The 17,223-nt window shown below is 37.5% G+C and overlaps 1 protein-coding gene and 1 pseudogene across 1 annotated transcript in view; both read left to right on the top strand.

The window, feature by feature from the left end:
* uox (urate oxidase) overlaps nucleotides 1-17,223 on the top strand; it is a 321,443-nt gene that overhangs the window by 21,973 nt on the left and 282,247 nt on the right. The window lies entirely within an intron of this gene.
* The window catches only part of LOC128022623 (tubulin polyglutamylase TTLL7-like), a 79,637-nt pseudogene continuing 71,027 nt past the window's right edge, over nucleotides 8,614-17,223 (top strand).

Here is a 17,223-nt window from a genome sequence, read left to right as displayed (position 1 = left end):
ATTATTGACATTAATAATATGCACCACAACCTAAGCATTATATATAAGTTTTCGCTGTGTAGTTGAAGAGCTTCATAAATCCTGGCAATGCATCAGCAGTGTTTTATTAGCATCTGGGCCTCCTTGCATTAGGAGATCTTGCAGAGAATTCAGAGGCAAATGAAACACATGATAGCACGAAGTCCTGTTTTTAACTGTGAGTTATTATGAAGACAGGAAAAGGAGAATTAAAGGAGGAAAGCAGGTGTTTGGATGCTGATCTGGACTAAAGCATTCTCATTGAAAACAGCCTACACAAAGGCCAGCACTTCTATAACACATAGTAGGGATCATGAATTAACAGGAGCCCATGAGCCAGATCAGCAAAAACCAAGACCAGGATGTATCTATGTATTTGTACATTTATCCAACCCATGCCTCATGATCTATCCTTCTTAGGAGTAGATTTATATAATATGTGGGTGTCATGAGTTTTGTACTGACCACAGATCAGTGATTCAAATAGATTACATCACTGAATACCTCTGTTGACAGGAGAGATTGGTTTCTGGGATGGACTGATGTTGTTTGCTTATTGTTTCATTGTTTCAATAAACATTCTTGTTATTCAGATTGTTCATAGGAGCTTTGGAGATTTCTTGGTGCTGCCTTTTTTCTTGCATAGTGTAAGTAAAACTGGTGTGGTTATGTTGTTGCCAAGGAGACATATAGGCCCATGTCTAAGAGCTGTTCCTAGTTTTAGAAACTTACACAAAACTTAACACCCCACGCTTAGTGTGATTTCACACATATGCTTTTTATGCAGGGTTTTTTTTTCAATGCTAAATCCATGAAAAGGTGTTTTTAATTAACACTGCCAAAAAACTGTTATATTATATCTTACAGTTGTCAAGCAATTGGCATACAGATTTGAAACGACGTCAGGGTGAGTAAATGATACCAACATTTTTGGTTGACTCTCCCTTTAAGGGGAACTTAAGGAACTAATATGCACCCTTTAGGGGTAGAAGGCACACAAATGGTGCTGCCCCAGTTACAAGCTACAATTTTTGTAATGGAAATCTTGGAATAGGCAATTTTCAATCAGTTTTTTGGTAATCGACCAATTAACTTTTTTTTAAATTAATATTGGAATGAATAAAGTATCCATAGCAAATCCTTTATTTTAATTGAATACATTTTTTTGGAAATTGCAATGAACAAACAATTCACATATATTTTTTTAATATATGATTCACACATTTTAAATATTTTCTACTTTACAATAATTTATGAAATGTTAAATAAAATAATAATAATAATGATTTTATAGTTGTATAGTACAACTGTGAAATTGCAATACTAATGTTTGTTTCTGAATTTTTTAATATTCAAAAGCTAACCCATTAAACTTTTATTTTGAAAAACACAGATAGTTCTTCTCCTTTGTATGCAACATGTTAATAAAAGCTTCTCAGCACAAATCTGGTTAAATAAATGTGGCATAAATGTACATCAACATCCTAAACTCACAGCTCATCCATAAATGGAGTTCATAATAAGCAGCTTTTACTATGAATTGAGCTGCTCTGAGATCTATGTATATTGCAGTCTTTGTTTTTTGATTGTCACACTAAGCCCTGTAATGTAAAAAACAAACAAACAAACAAAAAGACACTTTTGTATATGAATCCTGTTCATTCTCATTGCAGAATGCATTTCAGAATAAATCTTTTGGGATATTTTTATACACTGTCATCAGTCCAGTTTAAGAATGAATTTGTAATTAAGTATTGTAATGTATCAGATGCATGCAGAATCTTGGTTTGTGAGGTACTTTTTATATATGATAAACAGAAGTGTCATTAAATTCCTTTTATTTTTAATTGACATGCCATGTTTCTTAATTTCTTGTCAAAAGTCCTCAGATTTTGTGTAGGCAGTTTGAGAGGAGTTTTTAAATTTAAGGAGCAAGTTTGGTTGATATGCTGTCTGAATGGAAGCACAGATGACAGATAGTTGTCACATTGGTCAAACATGTATGGCATGTGGTTTTGTGGGTCATGTTTTGCTCTCAGTCACCAGTATTTGAACCTTTCCCTTCATCAACCTCTCTTGGACCAGAAAGTATTATCTAAAAATTCTGATGAGTTTGAGTAATGAGAAAAGAATATTCAGCTGGTGAAATTTATCATCCATTAGTAGAATATGGATGCTGTGGCATAGAGAACCTTCCCCTTCATGTTTCTTTAGACTGGGAAACACTACATGACTTGAATAGATTTTAAAATGCTAAGCATCATACACTTACCAACTTTGTAATAGTCACAGAGGAAAAACTGGCCATCATACACTAAATGATTGAGGATCATACAGTAGCATACCTTTTTATTTGTTTTTTGTTTTTTCACAAGCAACTGTTACATTTTCAAACCACTTTTAGTGTCACAAAAGATCATCAAAAGCGCAATTTGTTTTCAAACATCTTAATACAATACACACAATCATGAAGTATCCTTTTCACAACATAAAATAAATGTTTCATTCACAGTAACAGCCTTTCATAAAGCTCTCACTATCAAACTTTTAATGTGCATGTCTTTTCATTTGGTTTAATACATTTGTCTATTATTTAATGTGACTCATCTTAAATTTTAAACAGTGAATCATTTGGGGAATCTATAGAAATCTGTAGATATAGATTTTGTAGATTTACGTTTCTATAGAACTTGTTTGCAATTTAAATATAATCAAATGTAATGAATTGTTTTTACACTATAAGTGATTTATCTTAGATGATAACCACTATTTTGTAAGTGTGTGTGTATGCGTGTGGTTCAGGGAATTCTATGTTATGAGGACACACAAAGATGGACTTTTTTGAGCCTTCTGAAGAAAGACAATTTTTGTAAGGGTAAGTTTAGGAGTAGGGTTAGTGTAGGGGGATAGAATATAGTTTATATACAGTATAAAACACATTGCTTCTATGGAATGTCAGCATAATGATAGTTCTATCATGAGAACTCTCTGAAGATTGTATCATGGTGATGGATATGACAATGTTAATGTATTTGGTCTTGGCGGAATATATCTGCTACACTGCTGCTGTTGGTTATTTCTGTATCTGTAGATCATTGTTGCAGCTGATGTTAGCAAGTGCAGGATCTTGCTACTTCCAATTAGGGCTGGGGGATATTTTTTGGCCGATTTGCAATGTAAGCTATATATATATATATATTATATATATATATGTGTGTGTGTGTGTGTATTTATTTCACTTACCGCCCAATGTTGTCCAACAAAACATTACACATAGCCTATTAAAGGATAGTGATGACATAAGAATAGATTTACTTGTAGGTTTCAGTTTCTACATGTCACTTTTATTGTCCAACTACAAATATTTCTGAGAAAAAAATATTTTAGTCAGAATTATTGCGTATCTATTTAAGTGTCTCTGTCAGCGGGCTTTCTGTCAGAGCATGTGACCTGCCGAGCCGCTTAAACTAATATGCGAAATGAAACTATAAGCTATGTCTTACCACTTTTTAAAGTCCTTAATATGAAGCTTGTCACATGTTTAGAACTAATTGGATTATGCACTTTCTCCGCTGCATCTCAGTCTGTGTCCTCCACTATATTTCCAGATGCGCTAATACAAAATTACTGTATATCGATATAAACGGTACTGCCTTATATCAAATCGATTATAAAGAAAATATTGAATATACAAACTCCATATACCACCCAATACACACGCTGATATGGTGCTGTGAGTATTTAAGACATACTGCTGCAGCACAAAAAGCATATAAAATAACCCCCCAACAAAGATGAAACGAGAAGATAAATAACAGCTAAAATGCGTAAGCTGCTGACAGCATGATAATATACAACTGTTATACAATAATGAGCTGAAAGCATCTCCATAAGGCAGGAGAGAGATGAAATGATACAATTTCCCCAAAAAATAGATCTTTTGCCAAGACATATGCACTGTAAAAGCTGTAAAGCTGAAAGTGCACTATAAATAAAGTTATTGTTTACCATAATAAAGAATCGAGCGAGATGCTAATGGTCTAATCAGATTTATTGGTCTATGCTAAGCTAAGCTAAAAGTGCTACCGCCAGATCCGGATATCAGCTGAATGGATTCGAAAATGGTAAATCTCAACTGTTTAACTCTGGGGAGTTGGAAAATGAGCCACTCTGCACCAAGCAAATCATATTCTATTGCTCATTCATTCATGCTTCTTGTTCCACACCAATGTTCGAATAATTCCTGCCTACTAAGAGCTGCACGGATATATTCGCTTACCCCGACAGGCCTATCCATGTAAACAATTTAGAAAAAGTTCAGTCAATTCACACTTGCCATGATATATATTGTAATATCACCCAGGCCTAACATGCAGTAATGCTTTAAACACAATTGGCAAGCTTCACATTTGACAATAAAAAACAACAACTGATTAACTTTCATAACTGATTGGCTAACACTATTCTGTGCTCTTTTCTTCTTTCATGTTAACTGAAGGCAAGTCTGAATAATGTAATAGTATTTATTTTGTATTTCAAATACGTATTTAAATACATATATCTGAAATACTGCCCTGGCTACAAGTGTGATCAGTGATTTTTGAGAGTTTTGAAAATATACACTAGTGACAATGTTGAGAAATACAGGATATGGCTTTAATTTCAGGTCAAGTATTGTCATGGTGATGCAGCAGGTTTCTATGAATCCTGCAAAGCAAGTTTGTTAAAGTCACTGAGTTTGTAGTAAATTTACTGATAAGAAAAACAACAGCTTTGGGTTAATATTTCAGACAATTGAAGGTACTTTAACTCTGTGTTTCCCTCTTGAGTACTGAGGGTTGTTACCTGCTGACCAATGCAAGAGTGCACATTTAAATATGTTCTAAGTAGATGTTACAATAATCCTTTGTACAGTTATAAATATAACATTTTTGAGCAAATTATGTGCTGGGAAAACCATCTCACAGCTCAAGTACTCTGTCAGCACCTGACACTGCAACTGACTCACATTACATGGATTTTCTTTAAAGTGTTTCATATGAAGCATACTTTGACCACATAGCATTGTGCAACATTCTCACTGTAAGAATATCAACTCAACTGCATGGTATTCACAGTTACACAAACTGAAAAAGCCATAAAAGTAAAACAAGTAAAACATGATAAAAGAACACATCAAAAGTCATTGATGAAATATTTTTTATTTTATAGCAGTTTTAGAATAAATAAAAAAACATTTAAACAATACTGTTAATGGGTATAATATCAAATATACAATCTATTAGATACAGTTTTGAAACCTTACATAATAATAAAAAAAACCTGTATAGACCCTAATATAGTTTTAGTGCATTTTAAATATGAAATTCAATGCTGTGTGAATGTTGAAAAAGCTGAAAATCCATAATGATAACTGTGTGAAGAGTTTTGAAAAAAGTGACCTAAGTATTTCAAACTGTTATTTCAAACTGTTACACATTATGAAATTTTGCACATATTGCAGCAGTTTAGAAATAAAAAGCAAATGTATGATAGAAAAATAAATAGTGTGTGCTCTCTGACTCCCTCTACAGCTGAGAGAGGTGTTAGCAGGAAGTGATGCGATGTCTCGGAGGAAATACATAGTGAGTGGATTGTGGGTGGTGGAGCTGTCAGGGTGATGCATGATAGCAGGAGATTACTCAAGCTCTCATTCATCAAACACGCCTGCCTGTCATTGTGTTGCTGTCTTGTGCTGGAACAGATTGACTATAGCTTCATAAATTGCCTGAATGTCTCTTTTAGCGACAGTTCTAACTGCATTAGTATTTCATAATTTGGAAATTGTATTGATAAAGCAGATGCTTTTTATGCAAATATTTCATTGCAGTGTTTTGCATTGAGCTACTGTAATTTGAGGAAAACAATATTGACAGGATATTCTTAGTAGTTCTGCAGTTTATGGCTTGTCCCTTTGTGGAGATGAAACTTTCGAGTCAGAGCCCAGAAACTTAACCTGTCTGAATGAAGCACTGAATGCAAAAATAATAATGAACTAACAATGAGCAAAGAAATGAACAATGTGGACATATTACATTTCATACAGGGTGTATTTACTTTCCTTTGTGTCGGTAAAGGGACTTTAGAGAGATAAAACAATGTTTAAGATTTATAAATCCGAAGAAAATTATTCAGCATCCAGTTAACTAATTACTTCACAGAGTCAAACTAAAGCATTAAATTATTCAAATTATAAAATAATACTAGATTTTAAAGTGAGAGAATAGAGTTAAAAAATACTTAATATTACATTATAAATATGACTTGATAAGTAATGTTTGAAAGTTATGTTGTGGTAAATGAATATAAATGGTGTGAATAGGATGTCCAGGACAACATCGGAGCACCACCTAATGTAGGGCATGCCTATCAATCAGTCATTGGACTAAAACACTTTCCTTTAGACAGATTCTTGATTAAAACAATTAAACACCATATTTGCAGTAGTGTTAAACAATGCAAGCATATTTGGTGTATTTGTATAAACAGCATAAAGCAAAGCACTGAACTACTATGTGTTGTTTGCAGTCACAAAATCAGATACCCTCTTCTCAAAGTCCATTCATTGCTGGTCACAGGAGATGCATATGAGACACTGGTAATACAGTACCTGCTGTAAACATGGTCAGAGAGAGACCAAATACAGTAGTTTCCATTGAAATCTTCATTTATACTTAGAATCTATAAATCAACAACTTTTAGTTTTGTTTTGTTTTGTTCCTAGTTTTATTCTTAAACTGTGATCTGTGTAGTGTGTACGTGTCTTTTATTTGTGTCCATTTGTGTGGAATCAGTATGTGCAAATGCACTTTACAAACACACCACCAGAAGTCAGTGTTGTATTATATTTTGCCATCTGTGTTGCCATAAAGTAACAATGCAAATAGCTTGAACATTTAATTCAAATCAAGAACATTTCATTTTAAAAACATCATGTTTGAAAAAAGGTGAAAAAGAAAGCTAAATAATTAAAGCAATATTATTATTCTTTTCCCCACAAACAGAATATAAACTTTTTCAAGCACTGTGCACAATTTTCCAGAGCATGTATCCACGTGGCAGATGTTTCTATCCGAAATAATTAACATTGCAATCAGTTTTATCGTTTAAGAGTACAAGAACATATACATTTTGAAGATGTTTACATCTTGTAATTTTTTTATATTTTTAATCAGGATTCCCTCTCATTGTGTAAATAATTTCTAAAAAAATGTGAGATATTTTAGGATATCCTGATATGTGTAGGAGTCACTTGAAAATTTGTATATTTTACTGGATGTGCATTTAATGCCATATATTTGAGATATCTGTAGCAGAACAACCTCATTGCTTGAATTATATGTAGGACTGGGGGATGTGGTTATATATAACTATATATGTTTTCCTTTCTTTTGACAATCAAAAAGTAGATTTAATATTGTTTAATGCAAAAGTTAAATACATTGAGAAATGTTAAACATTGTTTTTCATTTTATTTTTCAAAAAAATAACACTGACTATAAACCTAAATATATGAATATTTTCCTACATACATATTAACTAAACCATTTTGATACATGAATAATGCAACATGGATATTTTTGAGTGATCAAAGGAATTATTGAATTTGAAGTGATTCATAAAAGTGAATCTAACTAACTTGTTTCTAGCAAAGTCACCATAAATATGTGATTAATAATTAGTATATCAGCCAGCCTTGGATATCTTTTTTCATCCATCCGTCAAAGAAACAAAACAAAACAACAACAAAAAACGTATAGTTCTTAGTTTTATTTATTAACAACAACAACAACAACAACTGAAATCTCTCCATTGACCAGTGAGTTCCAGCTCTGCTTTTTGATTCTTCATTTTTTTTTATTTTATTAATTTTAAATAATGGTAATTTCACAAATTTAAAATGACCTAATATATTCTGTCTATTTTAACTATTAACTACATTTCATGTGTAAATATACTTTCTTTAAAAAACAACAACAACAACAACAAAAAAAAACATTGAAATCTATTAAAGTAAACCCATACTGGGACTCACTCCTTTTGAACTAGATAGTTAAGCACTCACACAGTTTTTAGGTGAACAAAGCTTTGGATGTCATAGATTACATGCTTTTTGGCAAAAAACAATTAATTGCTTTATTGCTAAGACAACACAACTTATTAAAATGGGGTTATTCTTAAAGCATCTGTACTAATAAAATGAGGAATCATACTTTCTTTAACAGCAAGGTATCAGTACCTTTCTAGTATTGGTTTATCATAGAACACTAGCTGTTAGATGTCTGCTTTGCTGCCTGACAGATTACAGACATGTAAAGCAAACATTTGAATGTTATTGACGATGCATTTGCTTGACAAGCAGCAGATAGACCCTCATCTGCCAAAAACCCCAGTCAGGCAGTGAGTGCTGATCAGTGAGGTGAAACCTGCTGTCAGCGGCACTGATAGGTGTGAGTGACACAGCAACCATTTGGCAAGACTCTGCAGATCCCTCCAGCTCTTCTTCTTTGTCTGACATTACCAATCTTACTGTTTCTCTTTCTCTCTTCCTCAGATATCTTGTCTATCTGCCCATCTGTGATTCTGTGGAGAAGGCCTGACCTCTTTCCTTCAAGATATGCAGTCCACAACTGACTTTCACCCCGTCCCCTGCCACATGATCTAAGTGGCCAGATGATATTGCCACCTCCTAAAACTGTTGCCACAAAGACAGCGAGGAGGAAGTAGACTGGTGCCAAACTGTGCATCATAAGTCTCTGAGTCTGGGTAGTGAGAGGACAGCTGTTTGAGATATGCCTTCACCCCCCAATGATGAAGGTAAGCTAGACACATTTACAGCAGTGACGCCAAAAAACAGAGCATCCATACAGACCTTAAACACCTCTATATTTCCACCCTCTTAGGCATTCTTGTAGATTGAAGGGTTTTCTTAATACTAAAGTGTAAAATATATCAATAGCAGAGAACGTTCAGTTGCTAAATGTTTTACAGACAGTCAAGAAATGTCCTCCATGAACATGCCACCGACATTGCCTTATCAGAATGGAGTAAAGAGAAAGGTCCACACCAAGAATAAGAAGAAGGGTTTCATCACAGCCAATGTTGCAGGAACAAAATATGAGATTGGTAGGAAAAACATTATTTTATTTATGTAAAATTTGTTGATGTAAGGGGGCATTCATACAGAACATGTTTTTGCATTTAAAAATGTGAGATGGCTAGGACAATTCTTTATCCAGACACTTAATGGAACTCCATTATCTCTCAAAGAAGAACAAGAAGTTGAAAGGAAGAACACACACACACACACACACGCACGCACGCACACACGCACACACACACACACGCACACACACGCACACACACACATGTTTGTTTTTGTGAAAAGTGGGGACATCCAACAGGCGTAATGGTTTTCATACTGTACAAACTGTATATTCTATGGCCCTACACCAACCCTACACCTAACCCTAACCCTCACAGGAAACTGTGCATTTTTACTTTCTCAAAAAAACTAAGCGTTTTGAAAAATGGGGACATGGGTTATTTCCTCATAAGTCACCCTCTCCTTGTAATGTCATACCCATGTCATTATACAAGGTTGTGTCCTGATATGCCACAAAAACATGCCCCCAGTTTTCCATGTTTTATGGGGATTCCTTAAACTGTAGAATTGCATTTTCTATCCCTTAAGCATACATTCAAATGATACATTGCATTTACTTAATACTTTATGTCAATAGGTTCCTTGTAATTAACATTATTTATTTCAGTAAACTTAAGTTCATTACATTAGGTTCATTCAATGCCATTTAGTTGAATAAGGTTAACATTCTTAATTTTACCCAAAACTATTAAAGGTTCCCTGAAGTGCCTTGAAACAAGCAGCATTATTCTATGTAGTGACATAATTTAAACTGAAACAGGAAGAGAGTGTGAGACATATCGAGCAGCCCCACCCCCTTTTTAAAGTAGCCAATAGCATTTTGATTATGTCTGCTCGAGCCAGAGACATTGAGCTCGGTAAAGCCTCATTTGACAGCCACAGTCTAATAGATTACCCCCTAGATTCAATATGAAACGCTTAGAAAAACAAATTAGTTGTCATAATCATGCTGAGGCTGTGTAGTTTTAAGTCTTTAATATATGCTGACTTGCACATATGATCTACTCCATGATATCACGTCTCTGGACCGGAGCCAAAGTCCGGATGTGCGCTGCCACGGTTCGAGTGAAACAACGTGAAACCAAACCTCATTTGCGCCAATCGAAAGCATATTTACACTGTCTCAATCGTTTCCTATCACCTACACTGCGCACTAAAAGGGATTCACTGTACAGGAAATACTACAATGCGAACAAGTGACCAATCTCAGCTGGCGCTTCAGAATCTATAGTAATAGTGCAGGGGACGGGTGCTTCGGATTCTAGAGAGCATTTGATTCGTCAGAAGATTTGATGAGAAGATGATTGTGACATCAAAAAGATTATTGAGCCATTTTCACAGAACAATGAACTGCAAGCCTTGAATGCTTTTACCTTCTAAATACGAATTTTGGCACTGTTTTGGAGCACACTGCCTTATTGATAACCCTAACACTAACATATTGATGCTAACAACCCAAAAAATTATTTCATGGGGACTTTAAAGGGTTAGTTCACCCAAAAATAAAAATTAGCCCATATATTACTCCCCCTCAAGTCATCCAAGTTATATTTGACTTTCTTCTTTCAGACGAATCCAGTCTGTGTTTAGTGGCACTCAGTGGGTGTTCCAGTGCATCATTCCAAAAGAAGTTCAATAAAAAGCACCTGTCCTATCTCATACAGCGAATCAATGTATTTTTGTGAGAAAAATAACCTAATTTAAATGTAATAGTTACTTTAATATAGCATATGCTCACTCTTGTTCATAGAAGCAGCTCCAGGCAGATGACATAAGGAGGTTGGTTTTCATGAGACACACTAGCGCATGCGCAGCGCTGACCTCATACGTCATCAGCCCGGAGCTGCTTCCATGTACAACTGTTGGCGCAAGCTACAGTTGATTATTATGTTTTGAATATGGATATTTTTCTTACAAAAATGCATTCGCTACAGGAGGCCTTTGTTCACCCACCGGAGCCATGTTTTTCTTTTATGGATGGGCGCTTTTTCTTACCCCACTGAGTGCCATTAAACAGCTTGAAAGATCAAAGACAATTTTGATTTAAACTCTGACCAGATTCACCTGAAAGAAGAAAGTCATATACACCTAGGGTGACTTAAGGGTGAGTAATTTATGGGCTAATTTTAATTTTTGAATGAACAAAGTAAAAAAAAGTAGAAAATAATTGTGTCTGATTAACTTCATTTACTTAAGTAAACTGAAAAAGCATCAAATCTTTGGTCTAATTTATTGAAACATTATTTCATAATGAAAATGGGATTGTTCCACTTCAGGAACTTGAGCTGCATTGGAGAACTCTTTGGGAATGCCTCCAGCGTGACCGGCTCTGAATCATGTGTGTTATCAGTCCAAATGGATGGGCAAGTCGCCATAGGCGGGTGACTTCCGAGACAAGGAAGCTTAAAGGCACGTACGGCGATGGGAACACACAGTTTGTGTGTTGTCTGCATTGGAGTGGAGCATGCAGACTCATCTCTCGAGAGACAGGCGAATGCCTATATTCTTCCTCACCCACCAGATCCAGCACCCGTTTTTTCTTGGATCGGAAGCGTGCTTTGGTGCTAATTCTCCCCGGGGAGCTGGTTTGGCATGCCACCTTCCTTCCTCCGAGGAGGAACATGGTGGGCATCGATAAGGATTCGCCTCCTCAGTCCCCCCAGTATGAGGAGCTTTTGGATGTGGTAACTCGCGCTGTGGCCAAGTAAAACATTGATTGGCCTGCAGAGAAAAAATCTGAACCCCAGAAGAGCAAGTTGAACGAGCGCTTTCTGTGAACCAAGCTGCCACCTCCATGGCGGAGCCTGCCTTTTTTGCCCGATTTACACACTTCATTCCCCGCTTCCGATCATTATGGCAATGTGGTGGAGATGATTGAGCGTGGTTATAAGATGATGCCCTGGATAGAACAGACAATCGCGAGCTATCTGTCTCCCGGTGCGGCATCGTCTTTAAAGGCTCCCGCACTGCCCTCCAAGCTGCTGAGCACCACTTCAGTGCTGGTGGGCAAAGGGTACTCGGCAGCACGTCAGGCTTGTGCTTGTCTGCATACCATGGCGGTATTACAGGCATAACAAGCCGACCTGCTGAAGGAACTAAATGAGCTTAAGTACGTAAAATCCGAGAATATCATGGAGCTCAGAAGGACCACGGATTTGTCTCTCCGCACTACCAAGGAGACCGCCTGTGCTTTCGGGCAGTCCATGGCAGCGGAGAGACATTTATGTATGACCCTTTCTGACATGAGAGAGAAAGATAGAGTCTGCCTAATGGACGCCCCACTTGTGTTCCGTGATGCCCTTAACACAGTTGTCGACAGTTACCAGGAAGCTTACAAATAGGCGGCAGTGTTCCAGCAGTTCCTCCCTCGTCCCTCTCTAGTTCTGGAGGTTGCCGGGTGGGGGTACCTGTTCCTCATACAGGGAGGCACAAAAACAGAGTGTCGCCTCATGTGCTTCCCCTGAAATGGGGCTGTCTGGGGTCTCTAAAGGCCCCAATGTACTTCAAATGAGTTTCATTTTCATTCTTCATTTCAGGGAAAAAAGAAGTTTGAAAAGGCTGAGTGATGGTATACTACTTAAGAACTTTCCATCACCCCTGCACTGCTGGAGGCGAAGTGTATATTAATTTAAACGTGTCACAAAGTCAAACTATCATATTTGTAATACAAAATTCAAAACAACCATTCCATAATCAATCCTTTATGGGAAGTGGCTCATAGTCTGATAACTTTAACATGATGTGGAAAAAAAAATATTGGTCAGTTTGTTACTTTATTTTATTAAACTTGATAAATTGTTATGCCTTTTTATATTTTATTTGGTGTAATCAAAAGTTTATTATGGTACATTCATTTGGCATTTCATTTACTGTATACCCTTTACATTTGCTTACTGAAAGAACAACAACAACAGCAGCAGTTTGGTGTGACATTTATTTGAAACACATGTATTTGGTATTTGCTATCTTATATCTTTACTGTTTCCTTTCATTCTTTTCATGGCTTTGGAAAACTTGTCTCAGATGTTTCTCTGTGTCACTTTTTGCATAACTCCGGGTCGTTGACACCAAGCTTCATGGCAATTTCTTCATAGGAATTAAATTATTTTTCTGTATCTTTAATGTTTGTCAGCAAGCGATTGTACAGGTGCGGATATATTTGTGCAGCTCAGCTATTCGACACTCCAGTATATTCAGGAGAGGTTGCTCTACTGTAGGTCCTCCGCAGAATGAGGAACGAACCAAGAAAAAAAAAATTGCGTGTCAAAGAAGGTGGAGTTTCAGAACACACCCACCGATTGTGTAATCGCCCAGGACCAATGGAATCTCAAAGGTGTTTAGGAGCCAAAGCGAACACTCCCAGAATGTTTTGAACTGCCGAAACAAACTCAAAACTAACTTCATTTCGGCCTGACTTTGTACGAAATGACGTAATATTAGTTCGTTTTTCGATTTCGTTGGAAGTATACTGGGGCCTTAAGCCTAAGCTGCATCTGTAGACTGTCCTTAAGGCTAAGAGGTCCTCGGCCAAAAAGGGGACGGGGTCTGTCTGCTACTAGTAACCGCATTCTATCAGGGCCGAGTATTGTTCTCGGACCTGCTCTCCATGTGAGATTCCCTTCAGTAGAGATCTCCTCTCGCAGGCTGATGGCACTGTAATCCACCCCCCGCTTGAAGCTGTGGAAGTTATGGGTGTAGTCTCTCAATCAAGGTTGTTGAGACCATCCTCTAGTCCAGAGCTCCCTCTACAAGGAAACTGTATACCTTGATGTGAAAACTTTTCACTTCTTGGTGTGGAGACTGCCAGCTCGACCCAGTAAACTGCCCGGTTGGTACAGTGCTGGAGTTCCTGCCATGCCCCTCTTGGTGGCCAGTCAGTGGGAAAACACCCCCTGGTTACATGTTTCCTCCACGGTGCACTGAGGCTGAGGCCTCCTGTAAGTTCTGGCTGTGGTGTAAGAGGCTCTCTGTAATCCTTCATTCGAGCCAATTGAGGAGATTTCTGATCACCACCTCAATATAAAGACTGCTTTTCAGCTTCTCTTAAGAGAGTTGGGGACCCCCAGGCCCTGTCTGTGGCCCCTTTCTATTTAGATTTTGCGCCTGGTCTAGCCAAAGCATTTCTCTACCCTCAAGTGGGGTATGTCCCTAAGGTCCACTTTTCTACACCATGGCCAGTCATACTCCAGGCCTTCAGTCCTCCTCACTTCAGGGAGCCAGACCAGAAGAAGCTTAAATGTATGTGTCCAGTGCTCACACTGGGCACATACATCCACAGAGCTGTCCTGTGGAGAAGGGCGGACCAGTTGTTTGTTTGCTGTGGTCCCCCTGAGAGAGGTCTTCCCGCTACAAAACAGACCCTCAGTCAGTGGATAGTAGATGCCATCTCTATAGCCTATGAGTCCTCTGATCTCCCCTACCACTCCAGGATTTACTGTTATCTCGCCCTAGCTGTGCAGGTTCACACACTAGGCAGAGATTTGAAAGTCTGACGGTGTGGGCATTCTCGTTCCCAAAGTGTTCTCCGACGCAGCTTGAGTACCTGAAGAAGAACGTCCCAGTTTACACATTTAACCATGGTTCCTCAAAGTAATGAGACACTGTGTCACAGTGCCACACTTCCATCATCTCTTCCACTGCTAGCTTAATACTTAAAGGCTAATGCCAGCTTTGCTGCACGTGCTTTTAAGCCTCATGGTCTCTGACGTCACCTACCTATAACGCTGCGCCTATCCATTGGACTGATTACACACGTGATTCAGAGCTGGTCATGCTGGAGGCATTCCCAGAGCATTCTCCGAACACAACGTCTCGTTCCTTCGAGGAACCATGGTTACATGCATAACCTGAGACATTTTTTAAATAAGAAACCTAATCCAATGGTGTTAAATTATTATTATTTTATAAACTGAACAGCATCATAAAATCATGTTGTAACGGTATACAAACTTCATAATCATGGTAAGAAGGAGGCGGGAACCGGCGGACATTCAAATAAAACTTTTAATAACAAAATATACAAAAAACAGCGTGACAGCCCCTCGCAGAGGACTGCCGTGCACAAACAAAACCAAAACACAAAATAAAACCCAGGCCTGGTCCTCTCTTGTCCTTTATTGTCGTCGCTCCTCTTTTATATCCTTCCAATCTCCTCCGTGGGAATCGAGACCGGTGAGTGGAGCAGGTGTCTCTTATTTCTAATTCACTCCACTGGCCTCGCTCCGTTCCCACGGCTCTCGGCCCTGCCCCACTCGTCACACGTCTTTGAGTGAACCTCACACAAAACATTCTCTCAAGCAAAAAGATTGTTATGTATGATTTATAAACTTGTTTCCTCATAGGGACTAAAATTTTAAGTCCAGTGGAATACAAAGACCACACAATACACACACACACACACCCTGCTTTAAGACCTTTTACGTGTTTCGTCCTTGGTATCAAAAAGGTATTTTTATTCCTCAAACAATTATGTACTCTCTGTGATCCTAAAATGAATCATACTATTTGTACCATAGTTTGGGTTACCAGTTAATCACACCAGTCATTAAACATGCAAATGAGGTGTCACTGGGGCAAAGAAACACTGTCCCGCTGAAATTGTCTTGTTGCTGGTCAATCCAACCAAAAGGGGAGTTTCTCTTAACTTACGGTTCCCTGGAGACACCCATCATCTTGGAAACCTCGTGACTCTCCTTCCGGGGGAGTCCGATCTTCTGGCAGTTTTCAGCAACTTTGTTGATTCACTTCGAAGCAGTCAACCCATGGATGAAATGACAAAGGTTCAGACACACTCTCTCTGTTTAAATCTAGATTAAAAACACATCTCTTTCGCCAAGCATTCGAATAATGTATCTTTTTAATTGTGAGTGTAGTTGCAGCTGTTCAAAGGAGCATTTTTATTCATTAGCTTGGGTTAAACTAATTTTACTTTGTTGGATCAGCAGCTATGCTAATGATGTCTGTATTTTGTTTCTATGTTTCGCCACGGGATTTACATCCCGTGGTAACTAGGATTTACACAAGCTCCAGTCTGGATCCAGAACACCTGAGAAGAGATGATGCTGACCCTCAGGGGACCCCAGATGATGCTAACCTTGAATCAACAAACAGAACTAACAATTATTGCTAAATGTGTGACTGAATCATATAGTAACTTAATTAATAATATTGATAGTTCATCGTCTAGCTGACTACGTCTTGTATTATTATTATTATTTTTATTTTATCTAAAATCCTGTCAAATGTGCACAAACTACTAGCTACTACTAAATATTGTAGAAACATAATTTTCTGTAAAGTTGCTTTGTAACGATTTATTTTGTAAAAAGCGCTATACAAATAAACTTGAATTGAATTGAATTAATAGGATTCAACAGGAATCTACGCATTATACATGCACTGGGGCACTTTACTCAGTAACTACAGAACCAATGCTAGTAACCGCTTGTTAACTATTTAGATGCACTTCTAGGCATTGACCCCTTTTAAATAAGGTGATGAGTTTCTTTGATGGTTCTTAACAGGTTGTGATGTAGTTTATGAGTAAATACTGCCATGACTTCACTCTCTTGTGCGTGAGCGCTTTATCTCTCTCTCTCTCTGCAGTGCGCTCTCTGACTCTCTCTCTCTCTCTCTCTCTCTCTCTCTCTCCATTCCTTCCTTGTGTTGACATCTATGTTTAATGTGTATGTTTGTGTCTAGTCAGATGTTGCATTTTCCCCTGTAGTGTAGTTTAATAAAGAATAACATTGGTTGTCTGTGTTTGCTGCTCATGGGCTGAGTTCACTTTAACGTTCTGGTTTTGTTACAAGCTCTGGGAGCAATGTATTAGTAGTAAAATAATTTTTCGTGGCCAGAGAAATCATTTTACTTCAACACTGTCTGCCCTGCGGACGAACAAATGATTTTATTGTAGTATTAATGCTATAATGCTACGAGTAATTCCTGAAGACGAATGTAGTTAATAATAACCCGATATGATTAATTATGTACATCTCTTT

This window comes from Carassius gibelio, chromosome A11 (genome assembly GCF_023724105.1).
Source record: "Carassius gibelio isolate Cgi1373 ecotype wild population from Czech Republic chromosome A11, carGib1.2-hapl.c, whole genome shotgun sequence".
Classification (NCBI taxonomy): Eukaryota; Metazoa; Chordata; class Actinopteri; order Cypriniformes; family Cyprinidae; genus Carassius; species Carassius gibelio.
Note: the sequence above shows the minus strand (reverse complement) of the source record. Positions and strands in the feature narration are given on the sequence as shown.